General features: G+C 41.4%; 1 long non-coding RNA gene across 1 annotated transcript; it reads left to right on the top strand.

Moving 5' to 3' along the window:
* Positions 1–629: 629 nt before the first annotated feature.
* On the top strand, positions 630–6,278 carry LOC110367066. The gene is made up of 3 exons (XR_004933474.1): positions 630–805; positions 1,395–1,614; positions 6,068–6,278. It is a non-coding gene; the product is annotated as an uncharacterized LOC110367066 (long non-coding RNA).

Raw genomic sequence — 6,278 nt, 5'->3', positions numbered from 1 at the left:
AGTTTTAGTAGAAACAATTATTAAAAAATTAAAGATAATATGTTTAAACATCCGCCCTTTGGAGATTTTTCTGTTCCTATAAAATACGTTTTTATTTAAGGCACAACTTTATCATTTTTACCAACATGTTTTCAAGATGTTTACATCATTATTCATGGTTCTTCAGCTGAATTCAGGTCAAACAGCGTCTCCTCAGGCTGGGAGCTTTAATTCAGGCGCAGCAAAGAGGATCCAGAGTTCTGCATAAATGTTACAGAGCTGCGGTTCTTTTGGACTCTTGAAGCAGCAGAGAGTCCAGCAGTCAGGACGCTGCAGCATAACACCACAGTACCATGAATAAAACATTTCTCTCAGGCCGTATCATTAAAATATATATGAAATATGTTTAACATGCTTTAATTCTGAAAGGGCAGGGCTTACACAGCCAGGGTCGACTATATTTAAAGGATGAGTTTGTGAAATATGAGCTGCTGGGTGATGCAGCAAGGTTATTTTTGAAGCAGGTCAGTATGTTCACTACCTTATATATAATTCTGCTTCATCAGAGTTCATGTTTAGAAATATCTCAGCGCTGTACGATCAGATATAACCTGAGGTCATTTCACCGCCGGGTCCCTGGTTCTGTCCCGACTGCTGCCTGCCGGACGGTCCTGAATGACACCGATAAGTTGTTAGAAAGTTTGTCTTTAAGCTGAAACAAAACGCTTTCAGTAAATTCTCTCATTGAATTTTTTGTTTCATAATAATGACCCGTCTCATCTGGTCCCTGCTTGTTGATTGGTTCTCACCAGAACCCATTAGTGAGGTATTTGATTTCTAGTAATATTATGAGATATTTTTCTGTTTCGTGGATCGATATATTGTTTATAAATGTCAGAACATGAGGAAAAGGCCCGTCTCTTAATCCTCTCTGCTGGTGATTTTATGTTTTTACCAGTTTTAAAGAAATTCATATGTTACAAAAGGTGAATTTAAAAAAAAAATCAAATAAGCACTCATTTTTAGGGGGGGGGGGGGTCATGAGTGTTTTTTTTAAGAGAAAATCCAGTTAGTAAAACAAAAAATCTCATCTGGAAATGTCAAAACTTATGTTATTTCCTGTTATTCATTCATAAATCCTTTCAGAAGTCTGTATAATTGTTTCCTTTCTTGCTCATTTAAACAGCCAACATTTTTTTAGACGTCTCATTGTTGGGTTATTTGGGTTTTTAATAAATATCTGAACCTGCAGAATAATGTGGGGTTCAGCTGACATTATTTCTGCGCTCTGGATCCAGGAGGAGAGTCACTGCGGTTCTGGTCCAGTCAGCAGACGGTTAATCTTTTTCTCGTCTTTTTCTGAGGGACGATTTCTTCTCTGCCGGGTCTGGTTCTGAACTTTGCTCTGGTTCCAGGTCCAGTCAGCAGCTGATCCTGGAAGAAGGGAAGCAGAGGGAGATAAAACTTGGCAGCCGGTCTGGAACAGAGTGACGTGTTTCCACTGAACCGTCCTCAGGTTTGTTTCCAGTCATCGGGTCGGAGGTGACGGAGACGATGAGAGGGAGGAGGACGCTAATGAGTCCAAGCTGACCCACTGATGGCCTCTACTGGAGAGAAGGTCCACATCTCTGAAAGGTTCTGGTGTCTCCTCTGATTCCTCATGGACATCTGTCCTGGTATCTCCTCTGATTACAGATGGACATCTGTCCTGGTATCTCCTCTGATTCTCGTGGACATCTGTCCTGATGTCTCCTCTGATTCCTCGTGGACATCTGTCCTGATGTCTCCTCTGATTCCTCGTGGACATCTGTCCTGATGTCTCCTCTGATTTTCATGGACATCTGTCCTGGTATCTCCTCTGATAACAGATGGACATCTGTACTGTCTTCTCCTCTGATTCCTCGTGGACATCTGTCCTTACCGTGTTCACTGACTTTGCTGGGTCAGTAATCTTCAGACAGACTAATTGGACCTTTTAACTGGGCTTTCCTTTGCTTGGGGGGTTCTGGTTCCAGGTTAATGAGTAAAAAAACAGTTGGACTGAGATAAAGGTTGGACATTTATCACTTCTGTAAAAATTGGACAGAAATCAGACATTTTTATGTCTTTGTAAAAGTAAAGACGTGCATTCCTGGTTCGGTCCATCCTGACAGTGATGAATATTCTCCCATCATCTACTGAGCGATCTGGTCGGGACGTCTCAGTCGGTTCTGAGGCGGTTCTGAGGCGGTTCTCCTCCTTAACATCAGGTACGGGTTCTAACGCGTCTCTGATTATGTCTGAATACAGAGTGTGGAGTTCCTCAGGGCTCCGTGCTGGAACCTTTTTTGTTTTTAGTAAAGATTCTTCCTTTGGGCCAGATAATCCGACACTTTAATGATGTTTCTTATTGTTTCTTATTGTTTCGCTGATGATATTGAGCTTTATTGCTCATTTAAGGCTTCTGAGTTTCACAAACTGTCCTCTTTGATTAACTGCTTAACAACCATCAAGCAGTGGTTGGTTAACAATAACCTACAGCTAAACCACAGGATTAAATAAAACTGAAAAGTGGATAATTAGAGTCCCATCAACTGGGTCAGAAGCGTAGCCTCAGATGTTTAGGTGTTATTTTGATTAATCTCTTTCCCTGGAGGATCTTTTAAAACGGAGAAGAAGAACCTGCTGTTGACCCTGCTTGTTAAACCGTTCCGCATAAATAAACTTTTAATTTACTTACATCCTCTCAGCTATCACTGCTTCGGGCTTTTGCGGCCCAGTGTAAGATGACGAGCTTCTTTTTAATGTCTCTGCTCTGTTTTATTTCTGACGGCCTTTGGCCAAACTTTCCTCATCTGATCAATAACAGATCTTGTAAATGAAATTTCTAATAAGAGAAGGTTGGACTGTTTGACGCGGTTTGTTGTTTTATTTCCTGTTATCTGCAGCGCCCTGCGTCCTTTCTTCTGCCGCTGTTTGGTGTGAGATAACAGGCAGGTGCTGACCGATCCCTGCTCTCTCCACTGTTTTATGGAGGAAGCGCAGCAGTTAAAGGGTGTAAAGTTCCCCCACACCCTTTAACTGTTATCTTCATGAATGAGACGTTTCGGGACGTCTGAGCCTGTGATGTGACACGGGACGGTGATGTCAGCCTTTGGAAATGCTGGACGGCTGCAGGAATAATCCAATCTGGACAGTTGAGCTTATCTTTAGTTTAACTGTAACTCACAGGATACCACGACAGTCTGCTGCCAGAAGTTTGCTTCTTAACGACTCTGCAGACTCGAGTCGCTCCATTTCGGGCATTAAAGCTCTCATCAGTCTTTTCCAGAATGCTTATTGAACCCCAGGATGCCCGTATTTTAAAGTTGAAAACTTTCTACACAATTAAAGCTAAAATAACGACCAGAAAACTCTGAGAACATGAGACCAGGTTCTGGTTTTATCTCACCTTTCACAGCATGCAGGAACGTCTGCAGGAACGTTTCCTGCTTCTAACAGCGGTGAAACGATGCTGACAGGAGTTCAGAGTTCTTTCTGAAACCAGCTGCATGGATGAAGATCAGCAGGAACCGGCGAGACGCGGCTGAACCTGATGGTCACGGCGGACCACGGCCTCCCGGTTCACCGCTATGCAGACGACTGTCAGGTTTATCTCCGTATAAAGCTGAACTGTCCACGCTCCACCCAACCTCTCCTAAAATGCCTTAGTGACTTCTGCTGCTATCAACACCTGAACATAAGTCAGTACACATGTATGTATGTACAAATGTATATGCACATACATAGGTGCACGTAGGTACATATGTATGTAGGCGCATAGATATATGTATATATATATATATATATATATATATATATATATATATATATATATATATATATATATGTATATATATATATATATATATAGACCACTATGAATGTAAATAAGACATCATATATGTACAAATGTATATGCACATACATAGGTGCACGTAGGTACATATGTATGTAGGCGCATAGATATATGTATATATATAAGTATATATATATATATATAGACCACTATGAATGTAAATAAGACATCATATGCCCATTCCTATTTCCTTTTTTGTATTTTTTGGTATTCTTTTTGATCCATTGTAGATATGAAGATTCACTGTATATAACTGAATGCACCTTCCCTACTCTGCACCTTCTTGTATGAGCCGATGTGACGAGTGAATTTCTCCATTGTGAGATCAATAAAGACCATCTTATCTTATCTTATCTTAACATTAAAGCATGGTTGGCTTTAATGTTCCGAGCTTTAATGAAAACAGCTGATTCTATTCAACAGTAACTCACAAACCCAAACCTCTGTGATCTGGAACCACATTTGAAGCAACAGGTTACAGATCTAGACATCTCCCTGGATTCAGGGAGGTCAGCAGCGTTTTGAAGAAAAGTTTCTTTCAGTTCCAGCAGGTTGCCAAACTAAAACCGGTCATGGTGACCTGGACATAATAATCCAGGCTTTAATAAAAACCCAGATTATTGGAATTCGCTTCATGCGGATCAGTCAGGGCTCCCTCACTCGCCTGCAGCTCATCAAGAAACCTGCTGCTCATCTTTTAACTGGTCAAACACAAACATATCTCACCTGTCCTCTCTGCTCTCCACCTGCAGCCTGTGTGCCAAAACTTTGATTAGGAAATCCTCCTCCTGGCTTTTAAACATGTTAACGGTCTGCTACTTTCTGGTTTATTTTCTTCATACGTCATTGTTTGATCTGCTTTAGTGCCGTGTTGCACTTTTTTAAATGTTATAACAGACATTTCCATTGGACCGTAACCGTGGACTGCAGCGATAAACAGACCAACACGGAGCGGAGCTGTGAAGGCAAAGCCGACATGGTTTTCAAAATAGACTTAGACAAACTTTATTGTCATTTTGTATGTACAGAGTGCATACAAAACAAAATTTCGTTGCATACAGCTTACGACAATGTAATGAGATTGCAATTGAAATAAAATAGCATTACAATATTGAGTGCGTCAGTGATAAGAATGTAACAGTGCAGGAGGATAACAGTTTTTAAAAAAGTGTGCAGAAGCAATGATAATGGTGACAAAAATGGCGTTAATTTGAAAAGTTCAATGTTGGCAAATAAAAAATATCTGAAAAGTGTGGCATGCATTTGTATTTTCCTCCCTTTTTAATGCGTCATCTCCTGAGAATAAAATCCAGTACAACCAATCAGCTTCAAAAGTCACCTAATTAGTGAACAGAGTCCAGCTACATGTAACTGAGTCCGGTTCCTGGCCTCAGAGGTTCTTTAGAGAACATGTAGAGAACATCCAGCATCGTGGAGACCAAGGAGCCCAGCAGGTCATGGAGGTGGTTCTGGTCCAGGAGGTTCTGGTTCCAGCTCTGAACTCCACAGCCGTGCCTCCTGATGGGCTCCATGTGTCCAGAGCTCGTTGTGTTGTTTACGGGCCTGATGAGCCAATCAGCTGCAGCTTATCTCACAATAACATCGTCATCATGGTGCTGATGAACGGAGGCCAGCAGGGCTGCAGTTTGACCTCCTGTGCTCTCTGTGTGTGTGGGGGGGGGGGGGGGGGGGGGTTGCTGAGTCATCAGTAACAGCAAAGTGCCGACTCTTCCCAACAAACGCAGATTCACAGACATTCAGCTTTAATCAGAAAATCCAATTACACTCAAAGATGAGATCATCCTGATGTTTAAATGGGCAACTGGACCCGAGACGTCCAAGACATAAAATCTTGATTTCTTTGTTATAACCTGGTTCAAAGCAGCCTGTAAATAAGCAGGACGTTGTCAACTGGACATTTTAAAGAACCAAACTTTGGTTCTTTTTAAGCACCGATAGATCAGAGGACCAAATCCTCTGTTTTTCTCATTCATTGTGACAGAATAGAACACGCCTTTATTTGTCCTCTGCTGCTTCTATGCAATCTGAGTTCACAAGAAACATAATAAGATGTACAAACTTGGAATATAATCTAGTTATGTTTGTCTCTGCAGGAAATTAGTGCTAATTAGTAAGTTTCACTGATTTTCCAGCATTTTTCTTTGGACTTAAACGGCTTTCTAATCGTTTTCCACCCTTGTTGCCCATTAGAGCGAACAAATACGCCGTGTGTGGGACAAAACAAGACGACGGGATTAAAGAACACCGCCTCCTTAGCATGAGAACAGCAGGAGAAACATCTGTCATCTGGAAACAGCAACATAATCCAGAGCCGACCTGAAACAGGACCTGGATGCCGGCATCATCTCCAGGAATGATCTTTTAGGGTTTATTTTGGATTAAACAAATGTTGTCTTTGTGA

This window comes from Fundulus heteroclitus, chromosome 20 (assembly GCF_011125445.2).
Source record: "Fundulus heteroclitus isolate FHET01 chromosome 20, MU-UCD_Fhet_4.1, whole genome shotgun sequence".
Lineage (NCBI taxonomy): Eukaryota > Metazoa > Chordata > Actinopteri > Cyprinodontiformes > Fundulidae > Fundulus > Fundulus heteroclitus.
Note: the sequence above shows the minus strand (reverse complement) of the source record. Positions and strands in the feature narration are given on the sequence as shown.